The 16793-nt window shown below is 38.7% G+C and overlaps 1 protein-coding gene across 17 annotated transcripts in view; it reads left to right on the top strand.

Moving 5' to 3' along the window:
• Positions 1-16793, top strand: part of PCDH15 (protocadherin related 15) — a 609044-nt gene that overhangs the window by 173670 nt on the left and 418581 nt on the right. For 13 of the 17 annotated variants that reach the window (XM_083441358.1, XM_083441371.1, XM_083441356.1 and 10 more), the window contains one exon: positions 14897-15033. The exons of 3 other annotated variants lie outside the window; for them this stretch is intronic. The gene's annotated coding sequence lies outside the window, so the exon portion shown is untranslated. Of the gene's footprint in view, positions 1-5999; positions 6101-14896; positions 15034-16793 lie in introns of those variants that run through there. One more of the 17 variants, XM_083441363.1, reaches the window with a different exon arrangement.

The raw sequence follows: 16793 nt of genomic DNA, 5'->3' as shown, positions 1-16793 counted from the left end.
CACGGGGATTCAAACCACCAACCTTCTGATCGGTAAACCCTCGGCTCTGTGGTTTAGACCCCAGCACCACCCATGTCCCTTATTCAACAAATTTGCATAAACTTAATTTAACATTTTTTTTTGGGGGGGGGACGTTTGTTATTTCAATGAACAAGTAAGTTTAGATACTTTTTACCATTTTCACCTGCCCATCTTCGAGCCAGCTCTGGCTGCCGAGCACTTGTTTCCCTGTTTTCTTCCTTTCACAGAGATAATGACTTCTGCACTTCTGCTCCTTTCTCTTCTCTTGTTCACCAGCCTGTTTGCTTTCAAGATAAGCAAGTAGGCGGTAGCAACTGGAATGGCTATAGACTCACTCCAGAGAAGACCCAATGAGAGCACCTTGTCCAAGCCCCTTCTTCCCAAACAGTGAATCCGTCTGAAAAGAAGCAAACCTGCAATTTATTGTGTAGGCTACTTCATTTCAAGACATAAATAGCCTCTTGTTTTCTAGTCAGACATGGCTGATGTTATTTTTTTCACCCTTCTCTTTTAGGATTTAGTTTACATCAATGAGATTTCCATTTGATCTTAATTTTTTCTTCTGTGCCAGAGGCTAATCAGTTAATATTTTATTGTGACTTAGTCCGCTCGGAATAAATTTAGCTATCCTTTGCTGCACTTCTAAGAATTGTTGTAACATTGTTTCGATCTTTGCAGTTTTTCCGGTAGACAGTTTCATTATTTAACTGATGACATTCTCATCTGAAAGAAGATATCAGCAGTTCAGATGGTAGTTCAAATGGTTTGGGAAATCTTGAGTAATATGCATCTTAAATATGGAATAGGTATTTTATTTTAGTTTTAGTTTTTCCTCTACTTTCTCGAGGGGGAGGGGGTGGAATTAGTTTCCTTCCCAGATGCCTGTGAGCAGCAATAACACAGACTCTTACTAGTTTTGAAGCAAAGATTAAAATTAGAGCAAAGCTAAGATGTCAGCTGTTGGCTTCCCTGTTACTATATGCCAAGAGGTGGGCATGTTGATGACTGGGGAAGATTTTTTTGAAGGGGTGAACTTATCTTTTTTCTTTCCCCAAATGTCCCAGAATTATGTTGTGTTCTAATGTGAGAAATGGTCATTTCCCACCTCCATGGCTTGCCTAAAACAGCCTGGAGGGCCAAATGAGGAGGACTGATGGGACAGATTAGGCCAATGGCCTGACTGTTCCCACCAATTCTTTGGAGCAATACAACACCTGGGGCACTCTGGGAAGAAAAGGGTGGCTGTCAGCCACAGGCATCAAAGAGTTCTGCCACCCTGGCAGTTAAAGAGGCAGCAAGGGCAAAAGAGAGGGAGAGAGAAGCAGTTTCCTGGCACCTATCAGGAAGTCCCCTTGATTTTGTTCCAGTTTTGCCCCACCTTCTAGTTTTGTCTTCTTCAATTAGAGCATGTCTGAAACCCTTCAGAGCATCTGTCAGCCATGATACACAGTATTGAGCTAAGTGGACCAGTTGCTTGACTCAGTATAAGGTAACTTCATAGTGATTCACATTACATAAAGTTTGTCGCAAAGGTGGCTTTTTCTTTTCTTTTTAGCCTCTTGGAATTAAAATTATATTGTTCTGACAAATCCATCCAAGGCACTCTGAGCCCCTATCCATCAGAGAGTCTTGGCTATTTAAAACTGCCACAACTGTCTATTTATGTTTTCATTGTGTTAATAAAACCGATAGCTCTAGTAGCATTAATATACGATGAAAACATTTAAAAATCCAAGAAAATTATTTCAGCCTGAGGGATCAGAACAATTTATGTCGAACTTGTCAAGCTACTGGAGCAAACTAAATGAGTCATCAGGAAATAATTTAGGTTTGTTTCATATAGCACTGAGGTATTTTTATGAACATTTAATCATGTATTCCAAGAGGCAGCGGCAAAGGCCTTTCCTTTATAATAATTAATTGAGGGTGGTGTAACACACATATCCAAATGATCTGTTGTGTATTCATTCTGGACTAGGTAGCATAAGTTGATATATCTTCCAATAGATCAGAGGAGGGAAACTTCTGGCCCAAGGGACAGATTAGACCCGGGAGGGGTCCTAATTTGATACTCAAGGCCGTTCTCTCCAGAACATGCTCACTAGCCCCTCACATGATATTATATGTGATAACAGATGTGGGGCATAGCTAGAAAGCAACACTAAGGAGCATTAAAGGTGCACTCCCAATTGCATTCCCTCCAATGTGACACAATCCAAATCCAAGACACCATTTTCCAGGTTCAAAATCCCATGCAAGATCACAGACCTGGGGAAAGTGGTTTTTCAGACATGGTGCCCAAAAGCATGGAGAACCCAAAAACACTTTTTTGGGGTGAGATCTTGGCACAAAACCTCATGAGAACAAGTAGTTGCTGTACTCTCATGGGGGAAAAAACCCCAGGATATCCTTCTCCTCCTTTTCAAAGCCGTTGACAGGTATGCAATTGCCCCTTATCAAGCGAGGCTTGCTGTCGGTGCTGATAAACTGATCGACAGCGAGCATTGATGAGAACAAGCCTTGCAAAGGATTGGCTGCACTAGAGAGTTCCCAATTTAGAACAGTGCAGCCAGTTCCTTCTCGGTGTAGGGCTTGCTGTAAGTTCAAATCAGCAGCCCAGTGTTTACAACAGGCCACATGAGGAAATGCTTGTGCCAGCATAGGTAACAGCATTTGCATTTCTTTTCAAAATGAAATATGATATATACATTCTTTTCATTCAATAATAATAAAAAAATGACACCTCATTACGTGGGATGAGCAGATGGCAGCACCTAAGCCATTACACAATAACCTCCCAGGAGTCCCAGTACTAGAATAGGAAGGCACAATCATGTTTTCCAGCAATATTGGAGACAGCCATCTCATTCACAATATGGCAGGCAGCTTCCACTGCATTTTAGTTGGGCACCTGGGGAGCTGTTGTTGGAATCTAGATATTGGACTATGTGGACCCTTCATTTGATTTTGTATTCATATGAGCCTTGAAGCTAAAACCCATTTTCAGAAAATAAACCGTCATATGACATATGATCAAAACATTGATCAAATATTGGGGGGGGGGGTATCACTTTATCATTGTCAGGTTTGAATAAACAAACTATTAAAACAAATTTCTCTTTTCTGTTCTTTTAAGAAAATAATAAACTAAGATTACAATCGTTTGAATAAAAAAAGTTTGATCCAGGCAAACTTTAGTATGTTCAAGGCTTATTGAATTCAATAGGTTAGTGGGCTGTAAAGTTTTTCCCAGTAAAGATAATTCTAAAATTATATTTGAAATGGCATTTGAAATTGCTTAACTTTGGGTGCATTTTGCAGAAAGGATCCAGCTATTGGTTGAGACTATCCAAATAAAGACTGATATGAAACCATGCAACACGTGTGGTCTTAACAATCATGCCCATTTAGGAGTTACTAATGATATATGTTTTTATGTACATGTTTAAAATATTAAAATGCATCACCTTTTTATTTTATCTAGTCACATGCTAGTATTTTATAAAGAATAAAGAGAAAAAAGGCATATACAGAACTGTTCTAAATACTGTATCTTTGGATTATGGACAAGAGCATCCCACTCAAAGGCTTGGGGCAGGTAGCAGTATTTAAAAGTACTGCATTCTGAATTAAGAATATAAATCACAGCTACCGCTCACGTTAAAAAGAGGAAATGTGTACAGTTAGGGTGAACTGTGAAGAACCATCTAGGTAGTGTGAATTCCAAAAGTTTTTAATACAATTATTAACACTTCCAGTCACGTTCTCCTTTGGGAATACTCTCAAGGATTCAGGTTGTGGGGGAACCCATGCTTAAAGGAGAATGAAACACTCAAGAAGATATTTCAGTAGCCAAGGCCAAGCTAGAAGAGTTTGAAATCAAGCTGTTGCAGTCTATACAGAATTGTTTGAACTGATGACTTCTCAAGCACGTGGCACCTTAATGGCAAATGCTATGAAATAAATATTTACTGGAATGTAAAGGACAATATATTATGTGGGCAAATAAAGTAGTTTGTTAACAAAAGTGGATTTATCAAAACTAGATTCTGCACCAGAAAAGAAATTATTTCTCAGTTAAAATGATATATAGCCACCTGCTACCTTTCAGAGGATTTACTCTTTGGTTATGAACAAAACTGTTTTGTGTCCTATTGCTAAATATATTTTCTCTCTTTGCAAACAAATATTTAAGAAAATAGTATCAGTCTGAGTCTAAAGTTTTAAAGCCTGTAAATCAATATATGTGGCAAATTGGAGATCCAAGAAAAGCCCTGGGCCTAAATAAATCCATCATATATTGTGGGAGATTATATTTTAGTGTACACACATATACTGTGTCCTGGAATACCCAGACTGACAAAAAAAAAAAAAAAGCTTTGGAAGGGTTAGTCAGTTACATCTTGATTTATTGGGCAACAAAATTGGCCATAAAACTACCTTTTACAGTGCTCAAGAGACCAAAGCATATAGATGTCATATTGAGTAATAACATCAGGATAATACCAAGGTCTTCAGTTGGTTTGCAGTTTTCATATGGATAAAACCAGATACAAGACACTTAATACCAAAAAACCCCCAGGACATATTCTTCAAGTATTAAAGTACCTTGAAAGATTAATGTTCTTCCAAATAAGGCCCCAGTTATATGATACAAGGGATTTGAGAGCAACCAAAATACCATTTATTTATTTCTTTTCCAATGCAGCAATGTGTATTTGTTTCATCATGCAAATATTGTCAGGAAACTTAATTCATGAGTATTTCTATCATGTCCCTGTTTGTATGATGGATACCTAACAATTCCCAAGAAGGAAATTCTATTGTTAACTCTCACGTGTGCCGGAAAACCTGGGCTGCCCATCTGACAACTGCAGAGAGGGCTACAAGTTTCATAAGAAGTGAGGTTCTTAAACTGGCTTTAAACCATGAGCTACTTCCACCTGCCTTGCACCATCCTCCTGATCACACGCCATGGCAAGCCAGAGTATGGCTTACTAGCATCCTGGATGACAGCTGTCAGGTTTGGCTCAGCATGTCCTCCAAACACGGGATCAAAGTTAAGGTCTCTTTTCCTCAACCATGAGCTGTAGCCATGGGATAAAGCTTCACTAGCAGCCCTGGTTAAGCTAGAGAACCCTATCCCCGGTTCAGGCATGCTGAGCCAAAACATTAGCTTAGTGTTGTGGCTTGGTCCTGGCCAGGACTCCTGATTGTAGCCTGCCTGCACATTGGCCAATCGCAGGCAGGCTACTGTGCAGTGCCAAACCTTTCACATTTGTAACCAACACAGTTGTGGCCTAATTGACACAATGTATATACTCTTTGTCCTGTCTGGTTATTTCATTGCAATGAAGTCACAGGGCCATGGCATGCAATGGGATGTTCTATGGTATATTTGAAGGGTTGCATGCGTAGCCTGCTTGATACTGAAGAATGGGAGTGGGTATGTGTGTGTGTATGTGTGTGTGTATATGCTAGCAAAATCAGTAAGTAAAATCCTCCTTCAGATAAATAAATATAATATTGAATCAGGTATTATTCCTGGTTACCACTAGCAAAAAAGTCCATCCTATTTAATTGACTTTGCACTGTTGTATAAATAATATACCACAGCAGTTTTAGGAATGCTTTGGGGCATTTTGTGGTGCTTTCTGTTGATAATGTGTATAGCTGTAAATCGAGTTCCTCTTCCGAAGCAAGAAACTCATTTACAAATATTTAGTGTTTATTTTTCTACTGCTTAGTTGAATAGTAATTACTTGCGACTTGTATAATAGAAACATTTAATTTGTATCCTCTGACTTATGGCACATACTTATTAAGGTGAGAGACAGCTTGGAGGATAACATCTTGTGACTTGGCTCTTATATTTCATATTCAATTGACAGTTCTTTCCACGTTTATGTGTCTGCAATAAATAAATCATAACAATTTTTTCCTCAGTGGAATCTTGGTGCAAAGTCAATCATCCAAAGAGAAGTGGAAAAACAAGTGCATCATCCACAGAGACGACCATCAATGGAAGCGCTAATAGAATTGCATGGCTTTTGATAGAATTCCAGCCTGATATTGACAGGTGATCCCGTACATGGGGGCATATATAGCTCCAGGCTTCTGTTATCATTATGTAAAGTTCTTGTTCTTTACACTCTTTGTGCTATTTCCTTGGAGACATGGTTTCAGATACAAAGTATTTTGTCAGAGTCTTATAATTATGAATTGAGCAGACTGAATCTCCCAGCTGTTGCAACTAACAGCAGCATTTAATTTGACAGTGAAGTCAGGGGTATTTTCTGCTTCTTGAATCTCAGCCAGCATTCATTATTAATTAGTATGAAATTTGAGAAGCATGTTGTTAATACACTCCTGCAACCGGTACAGTTTTAAGGGTACAGTCTGGGTGTGACACTGACTTGTTTAAGTAGTTTAAGTACTTCATCACTCTGTGTCCCTGAAAGGTCACTTGCACAGGGTGCCCTGGCCCAATGTTCTGCAGATCCTTCTGTTATCCTGTTCCACTGCAGCCCTGTGCACCACATTCAACATTGTTTAAACCCTCTGATTTTTATTTTTATTTTGGTGGAAGGGATGTAGGGGGTTAAGTGGATGGAGTTCAGCAATTGCCAAGAACTGATAAAACAATATATATCCCCAAAAAACTTTAATATATTTATGTTCCTTAGTAATACTAATGGATGATGCAAACTTTCTTGTTTCAAGACTATTATTAGTGATTGCACAAAGTACATAGGCCACTCAGATAGACATGGGGACGTTACAACATATAATCACTCCCTATGCTTATCTGTTTCCATATACTACACCTGTTGTAGAATACATCAATGTGTGTTGAGACTTGTACCCTTCATGGAAAAATGAATGCCTCTGCTTTGGATTGCACACTCTGTAGTCCAGTATAAAGGCTGCAACCATCAAGTGGCAATTCGGAAGCTCACATTAGCTGGGCAGGGTTCCATTCACGCTATTCTGGTTCCAAGCATGAGTGTTCAAATACACAGAGACATTATTCTGCAGCATCAGGTGGCGGGTTGCATGTGTGAATGAGCTATAACAGGACATGAGAAACTAACATCATTTCAAAATCACCCCATTAAAAAAAAAATGGAAGAGATTAAAAGAATGAGTTCTACACTGCAAGCTATTTTAGGAAAATTTTAAAACAATGTGAAGACTATAACATTGGCTGCTTTTGTTGAGCTATTTCTTTTCTTCCTTTTCAATCTGATATGGAGTACTGTGATATCTCACTCTCTTTTTGCTGGGTATAGGTGCACATTTTTCCTTTTTCTCTTTTACAAAAATGGATAAGAGAACATTTACTATATCATATGAACATCTCTGAATTTTTAAGAAAGTTCAAGTGAGTGGCAATATTGCTGCATGTCCTGCACATGGATGTCCTTGAGCTTATTATTTCAACCTAAACCAGATTTGTTAACGTTTTCAGCAGTTACTAGGGGTGTGAATTGGCTCTGTGTGAGAGTTGGATAAAGAGGCAAACTGAGGTGATTTGGGGATCTGCCCCTCTCTAAATGTTGAAGCATGATGTCAGTTACACACACCTAAGACAGGGACCTCCAGAAAGCCTTGTGTTACTTTGCATCTATGTTCTATGTGCCATATAGCTCAACCTTACATTTTCCTATATATATGTTTTCCTATGTTTCTCTATGTCCAAAGTAAGGCTGTGCAAAATGTCACCAGCAGAGCATTGAAGAAATATGGATGATTCTTTGTTAAGATGTAGCAATGGATTACTTTTTAAAAGAAGTTAAAAGCTTCAATTGGCTTTTTAAAAACCCCGTGTTTTTCTGCTTTAACCAAAGCAACAACAATCAGAGCACTTCAGAACTCTATAGACAGCCATTCTAGACAGCTTCACATTGTACACTTGGTTGGATACTTTTAATGGTGTATCAGGAAGCCTGTAAATGTGTAAATGCCTAGATCTGTAAGGGCTAACAGAGGAAACAAACAGCTACCAAAAGGAAACTCCACATCTTACTTAATATTTGCTTTGTTTACAGATATGCAGACAGGAAGTCTTGCAGTAGGTACTGAATTCTCAAAGAGCATTTTGCATAGCCTTCAACCTTTCTGTTTTTGGACTCTTTGGCTCTCCCAACAAAACAGACAAAGACACATTGTAGAGCACTGATCTGATATGTTCTCTTGCCAGTCAATTGCCATTCGTTAAATAGCCACAACTGTTAAAGGATCTACAGATCCCCTGATCTCTAGAACCAATTGTGTGCCACAGACAAAACCATGATAAACCTAGTCACAGTAATAAGGCGGTCAAACTTTCAACAGTATTATCAGCCACAGGCTGTCTTCTCTTATGTTAGCATTTAATTAAATATGTCTGTAATATGGATGAAACTGAAATTGGAAACCAGGAAAAGTGTAGTTTCTTATTACCTGTACCTTTTCATCCTGCACTTCGCTTTCCTGATGTTGCCTGGCAGGGTATCACATTTACACTCACTTTCCCCTTCTGAATGGGATTTATTCTCCATATATTTGTATCTCATAAATACACAGAACTGTTAAATCTACCTTTTTTATTATTAAGAGAATGTTGTTTAGGGGGCAGAGCACAATGACTAGTTGGGTATGCAAGACGTAAGACAATCTTTTAGGCATCCTGCCCCCTAGCTGTATAAGGTTTCGGGAACCAGGACCAGCATCTTGACTTTAGCTTAGTAGCTAATTGGAGGCCAGTGCAAGTCTTACATTTTCTGCAGAATCAAAAGTTGGTTTATGCTAGTGGGAACAGAGGAATAATGAAAAACCTCATAAAGTGATGGTAAAAAAGAGCAAATGGATCTGCACAAGTATATGTGACTGGTAGCTTCAACATCGGCTTCCTCGGGCAAACACACTGAAGTAGCACTGAAGAAAGGCAAAATTTAGCACAATTGTTTCTGTCCATCTTGCCTCCCTGTCCTCCATTATCACTTATCCGATTTCATTGGTTTTATAATCTAATCTGGTTCCTGTGCAAAAGAGACAAAAGGAGAGTGGAAATCGTAAAGAGACTCCCAACTCCTCTGTTGCACCAAGTATAATTTCCCCCCTTATATTGCCCTGTTTGCAACTTGAGAATTCATAAAAGCAGAGTGACTCAACTGAAGAAGAAAGTATTGCAGGGAAAGCTAGGATACATAGTGCATAGTAAAGATACATTATTGCAATAAAATACATTAAGGGCCACCATCTTTGTCATTCTTTGTCCTCATCACAGCCATTTTATGCATTTCTGGCTCCCTAGCAGTTTGTCATTTTCATAAGTTATCCATTTAAGTATCATTAAGTGATTATTAGAGATTTCACTGAATTTTGCAATTACTTGGCTTAGAGCCCAAACCCCAATAACTCATAATGGTAAGCTTTAAAAAGGAGGCAAACATTAAAGGCATCAAAATTCTTCTCCAGATTAAATTGGACTCTGAGTTGAAGAATTCTTCCTTTTCTCCCATGCACACACTTAAGTCACTGATAAATTGGTAGAAGTGTCTCCTTCCCATCTTTCTCAGGTTTTCTGGCACTTGGCCCATTATTGCAGCTATATTCTAGTAACTAGAGGATATATTCTAGTAACATGCTGTCACCACAAAAAGCAGCAACTGATATGTAAGGGTGCTTGAGAGCTCATGAAGGTTGGAAATTCATCGGGAGCTGCAGGTGCAAGATCTCCATTGTGAATGAGTGACATGCTTCAAAACATCAACTTCAGACAGCAGAAACAAATATCTGAAATCAATAAATATTTTGTAACATTAATTGCCCAACAAAAAAGGCATCGTAAAAAACCAAACACCTTGAAGCCCACAAACTGCAAGCCAGCAAAAAATTCATTTTAACTATATGACATTTGGAATAGAAGAAGGCCAGAACTGACAAGACCAGCTGCACCTCTTTTGGAAGGGAATTCCATTTAAGGAATTTGGTTTGGGTCGTAACTGGACTCAGTAATTCTCAAGCTGTGTGCTGACTATTTAAGGAAGCTATTGGATTTACAAAATCTAGTTCAAATTTCTCTCTCTCTCTCTCTCTCCCATCACTACTTAGTATACCTTATCAAAAAGGTAAAGGTAAAGGGACCCCTGACCATTAGGTCCAGTCGTGACCGACTCTGGGGTTGCAGCACTCATCTCACTTTATTGGCCGAGGGAGCCGGCGTACAGCTTCCGGGTCATGTGGCCAGCATGATTAAGCCGCTTCTGGCAAACCAGAACAGCGCACGGAAACGCCGTTTACCTTCCCGCAGGAGTGGTACCTATTTATCTACTTGCATTTTGACATGCTTTCGAACTGCTAGGTTGGCAGGATCTGGGACCGAGCAACGGGAGCTCATTCTGTCACGGGGATTTGAACCGCCAACCTTCTGATCAGCAAGTCCTAGGCTCTGTGGTTTAACCCACAGCGCCACCCGCATCCCTACCTTATGCTTGTATGATAATTTGAAATTCATCAATAGAGTTTTGTTCTTGCACAGTTCTTCTGAGATCCTGTTAACTGGGGTCCACTTTGCCCAAAACATACTTGGCTTGTTGCTTTGAGAAAATTTGCTTTAAGACATCACTTCTTTCTGTAGAAATGACAGTTGAAAATACCATCTGACCATTTGTGTATTTCATTCTAGACACTAATAACTTTTTGACAGAAACAATAAAAAATAACAATAATAAAAATTCCTACCAGTAGCACCTTAGAGACCAGCTAAGTTAGTTATTGGTAAGAGCTTTTGTGTACATGCACACTTCTTCAGATACACTGAAACAGAAGTCACCAGACCCTTATATATAGTGAGAGAGGCTGGGGAGGGGTATTACTCAGAAGGGTGGTGGGAACGGGTGATTGCTGATAGGTGTGGTAAACCTGTTGATGACTGTTAATGACTGCAATTGGTCTTACAGGAAAAAGCAAGGGGTGAGATGGCTAAAAATCATGTATAATTTATCATGTATAATGAGATAAGAATCCATTGTCTCTATTCAGACCAGGTCTCTCCATCGTTTTAAGTTTGGTAATAAGTTGCAATTCAGCAACTTCTCTTTCCAGTCTATTTCTGAAGTTCTTTTGTAATAAGACAGCTACTTTGAGATCTTGTATAGAATGTCCTGGGATATTGAAGTGTTCTCCTAATTGGTTTCTCTGTCTTGTGATTCCTGATATCAGATTTATGTCCATTTATCCTTTGGCGTAGGGTTTGGCCTGTCCAATATAAAGAGCTGAAGGGCACTGTTGGCATTTGATGGCATACACAATGTTAGAAGATGAGCAATTAAATAGTCCTGAGATGCTGTGTTTGATATTGTTGGGGCCAGTAATGGTGTTGTCTGGGTGTATGTGGCAGCAAAGTTGGCATCTGGGTTTATTGCAGGCTCTGGTACCAGTGTCCATGTTAAGTCTGCTTGTTGTTTTATTGTGGGTGAGGAGTTGTTTAAGATTGGGTGGCTGTCTGTAGGCAATGAAAGGTCTTCCTCCCAGAGCTTGAGAAAGAGAACTGTCACTGTCTAGGAGAGGTTGTAGATCTCTGATGATGAGTTGAACTGTTTTAACTTGGGAGCTGTATGTGATTACTAGTGGTGTTCTGTTACTTTCTTTTTTGGGTGTGTCTTGCAGCAATTTTTTTGACAGAAGTTGAAGAGAGAATGTGTGTGGAATCCTTATGGAATAACTCATTCTCTGAATTTCTAAAGATAGCTGTGGCAAGTCCGACTTGTCAAGACTGGCATATTCAGACACTCATGGAGGCATTCCTAAAGGCTCGTGAAGAACCCAGTTCACTTAAGCCTGCTGCCTGCCTGTGAGAGTAACAACAGCTACCTGCACGTCTCAGGGATATATAGATCATCACATTAAAGGCATGCTAAGGGAGACCAGCAAAGTTTTGTACCGTCCCCTTCATGGTATTACAGGATGTGAGCAGGCATGGGATAAAATGAGGTGTTCTATTGGTGTTTTCTTAGTTTAAGCAGGGGTTCCATGTTTGTTTGTTTTAGAGGAGGAGGAAGATGGAGCCCTATTTCTATCAGAGTGAATAGAACTCTATTTGGCTCTCATTTTGCATATGTGAGGGACATATGTGACCCCAGAAGATGGAATAGCAATGCCTAGTTTAACTAGAAATGAGAGGAGGCAGTCTCATTTGGTTCCATCCATTTGTACCCTTGTTTCTGATAATTCTTTATAGGTTTTTATATCAAAAGCTCAGCCGGTTAGAGCATGGCACTGATAACATCAAGGATTGCAGATTTGATCTCCGTATGGGACAGCTGCATATTCCTGCATCATAGGGGGTTGGACCATACGATCCTCAGGGTCCCTTCTATAGGACCAGTGGTGGACTTTGAGCTCTCAAATTTCAGAGATACTAAAATTGGCACACACACCCCCCCCCACATTTCTCTCATCACATTGTCCACAGCATTTTCATGGTGCAGCTACACCAGTCAGCAACCTTAAAACCTTCTATGACAGGACATCCATTTATACTTTATATATATTGAGCACTACATCTGCATAGGTATTTCAAAATAAAGTTTGTAGCACCTACTTTTGTTCTCCAAATTATAACCACAGGGTATTATGCTTTAAATGGATAAGTTATCTCCTAATTACACATTATTACCAACATCTTATCCTAAATCATGATAATCTACATCATTAACATTGTTAAATAATAACCCCATTAATGGTCTTAGGAGACTAATTGCATCCAGTTGTTGGTGATGATGCCTTTATGCTTAAGTATGAATACTTTTAGATATAAGATACTCATTAGCATTGATTAAACAATGCTGATGCAAATAACTGCCAGAACTATATAAGCCCCAAAGCAGCATTTGTTGTTTTCAAACAGTGTTCAGCAAGACCTAGCTAAAATGTTAATGAAAGTAGATTACATCTTAAGGGGAAGGGGGAAAACTTGTATGAATGAGTTGTTTTTTCCTTATCTTTTCCCAGCATATGGTTTACCTTCTGTACTGGAGAGGCGGCTAATTTATAAATGGGAGTCAAATGGGTCTGGTGGGCTACCATTGGACTTGGAAGGTAGTAGTTCTGGGACCCAAATTAATAGGGACGATACAGGAGTTGTACTGGATCATAAATACATTAATAAATATACATTTTAATTGTCACATCAATTAACATTGTAATTACAAGCTAAATGTCCATATAATTTAGTTTCCCAGCTGGGCATCACACCCTTTTGGTGACATGCTAGCACTGCAAGAGGAACCATTATATTTAGCTGTGATCGTCAACATCTTTGCACATTTCCTGCATGTTGAGAATGCCATATAATTTTGTAAAGATTTGGAGTGGGGACATTTCTCTACAAAATGTGAGGGAAAGCTTCTAAAAGAGACCTTTCCAAATGTTAGCAGAAGAGAAAGGTGTCTTTTGTTTAGTCTCCAAAAGGCAACCATCTGACTCAGCCTGGGACTTGAGACCCAGAAAAATATAGGAAAAGAGATGATAGTGTAGGAGTGGTTTGTGACTGCTTTCCTGCCTTTGGAGTGATGGCCAGAAAACTCAGGTTGATGAGCTGCTTGTGTGAAGAGGCCAAAGAAAACTACATCAGGAACACTCATTCTGCATTTTCTGATGGCATATATGAGTCATCATTTGATACTGTAGTCACTCTATTAGCATACATGTGAAAACCCTTAGTGTGGAATAGTCTAGTATTAAAAGAGTGCAGTTTTTAACTTCAATGTAATGTTTTAGTGAAAGGTGCTCTGAAATGCTGTGTGTATGAGAGAGGGGGAAGGAAGGAAGGAAGGAAGGAAGGAAGGAAGGAAGGAAGGAAGGAAGGAATCATTACTAGTATAAAAACAGTTACCCCCACCTTTCCTCAAAACAGTATTTTTCTTTAATCCAAACATAGCTAGTCTCTGCCTCCATAGTCAGAGGCAGTGATGCTTCTGAATACCAGTAGCTAATAACCACAGGTCCTTCTTATGGATTTCCCACAAAAATATGATTGGCCACAGTGAGAACAGGATGCTGGACCACGTGGGCCATTGGCTTAATCCAGCAGAGTCTTCTTATGTTGTCAGATTTTTTATATCTGCATTTTCCCAATAACTATTTTTTAATAAACCATGTAGCATACTTTTCTTTCAATCCATGTTTTTCACAAGCAGGGCTTTTTTCAGCCGTAACTCTCCCTAACTCAGTTCTGGCACCTTTCAGTGGGCGCCATTACCATTATAAGAGAACAAGGGAGGCATTCATGGTGAGTTCCAGCACCTCTTTTTTCTATAAAAATAGCACTGTTCATGAGATTTGTGCATTGCAAGAGGTTGAACTATGTGGCCCTCAAGGTCCTTGCAACTCTACAGTTCTATGATTCCGTAATAACATTCTGTTCCTTCGTGTGTCCACACGTGTCAGTGATTGCATGCTTACAGGAGAAGCACATGTTTTCTTCTTGAATCAAGAGGACAGCTAGAATGAGAGGATGGGAAATCCCACTGGACTTTAGATGTGTCTTTCTTTAATTTCCATTGAGTTCTCTGTCGTGATATTATTTGTTGTTATCTGTATCTGTATCTTCTTCAGTTGTTCCCAAATTTATTTCCCCTTCTATTTGCAGTTTTACCCAAACCCATGTACTTATCAACTATCTTTTAAAGTCCCTTAAATGATCTTCATGAGATTTTTAGTTTGTATGGCTTGCAATTTGTTGCCCAAAGGTCTTCTGTTGTTGGAATAATGAACTTCATGTAGGGCAAGCTCAGTACTTTTTCAGACAACACTTCGTGTTATTGCTCCATTACTTTATGCCATCAACCAGTTTCTCTACAAATAATACAGTGTTTTATCATTCCAGGAACGGTGCCTTCAGAGGAATAAGCAGCTTTTGGGCCTCTTCAACAGAAATGGACCTAAGGCTTATTCACGACCTCACCAAGTTATCTTCTTATATTGACAACTGCACCAACATTGAAAAATGGGCGTGAACTAAGGGTAATTTTAATTGTCATTTTTAATGCCTTAGTTGTAGGGCTGCATGCTATTTCCAAAGTGAACTAATGCAATGACACATGTCACAAATGCAAAAAAAATATTATATGGCCTTGGTGGCTAAGAGTACCTCTTTCCCGCTATGGTTGGTTCAAATCACCAACTGGGATGTCCAAATCACTAAGGTGATTTGGAAACTTCAGCTGGCAATCACCTGATTACTGAGTGGGAATCCATTTCGATTATACACAACTTTTTCGTTTCGTTTCACTTTTAATTTGTATACCATCTTTCTATAATACTATACACAAGGCAGTTTACAACGACAAAATATACAACAAAGAACACACACCATATAATAATCTGATCCAATACAAAACATAACTTTAAAATGGAATGACATATCAAATAAAGTAATTTTCAGTAATCTATTAGAATATAAGAGTACAAAACAATTAACGCTCAAATAATAAATAAACAAATTCACTCTTCACAATTACAATAAATAATTACTAAACTATGATCTATAAAGATAACTGCAAGTCACAATGCAAATCACAATGAATAACATACCACAATACATACAAAAACATGTAAAAGGATCCAACTGAGAAACAAAGACACACAATTTATATATTTTTTTAAAAAATGAAAATCCCTGAATTCCACTTCTCCCTTCTAAATGAACAACAATGACAAAAAGCACTTCCCACCACCTTGGTGAAGTTTATTCTAGTTTCTCATGTCCAGAAATAATTTCATGGAGAATAAGACTATCAGTATCTAGTGTTCAGTCTCCACTCCCGGAAGTACTGTGCCTCTGAAGAGAATTTGCTGGGAATCACAAGTGGGGATTGTACTGTTGCCCTCATGTCCTGGTTGCAGACATGGGGCTGGCTTCTGTCAGAACAGGATGCTGGACTAGATGAGCATATGGTTTGATCCAGCAGAGCCCTTTTTATGATTTTACAATAGCATACAAATATGTTATCTTAAATGTTATTGTTTGTGCAGTAGAGATGCACGATTCTACATATTCTTTCTTAGAAAGTTGTGAACATAAGATTCTGTTATCTTTCATTCCCCTGTGTGTCCCACCCATTTTTTCCTAGTCTAAACTTTACAAGAACGTTTTCACTTGTCCTCATATATTACTTTAATGATACTTCCCTCTTGATTGCAGGATTTATCAATGACAAAACATTGACTGACAAATAGTTTTGTATATTTATGCAGACATAGTAAGGCAGTATCTAATAACAGCAAACATCTATACATGTAGTGCTTATCAAAGATGTGATTTAGGATATTGGTTGGATGGAAATTTCATTTCCCTCTAATGATTAAGATTTATTAGTTAAATGCATCAGGTTTATTCCTAGCTCTAAAACATTTGCTATTTAAAGAGAAATTGCTCTTTAAGGTTTTGTAAAGCTCTCAGATGGGTTGTGTCCACTGAGTCCAATGGAACAATGAATTTTTTATAGTTACTACTTACTGCCTTAGTGGCTGGCAGGTAATTACATATCATCAAGGAGGAGGTTGCTCAAGGTTCATGTATCCTATAATTCTTCACTATCTTTCCCATGCAGACATTTGCCCTAGAGGATATCAAAAATTTTATGGTGTTTCCTCTGTAAAGATTCAACCACTGCAAGTGAGTTATGTGCTCATTTCTGCAAAGCAGAATGAACAACACTAATGTGATTTTAGACGGCAGATTCATTTTCAGAATGATGATGATGTGTCCTTATCTTTTAGAA

Source organism: Podarcis tiliguerta (genome assembly GCF_965153285.1).
Source record: "Podarcis tiliguerta genome assembly, chromosome: 5".
Classification (NCBI taxonomy): Eukaryota; Metazoa; Chordata; class Lepidosauria; order Squamata; family Lacertidae; genus Podarcis; species Podarcis tiliguerta.
The sequence above is the reverse complement of the archived record's forward strand: the minus strand, read 5'-3'. Positions and strand labels throughout refer to the sequence as shown.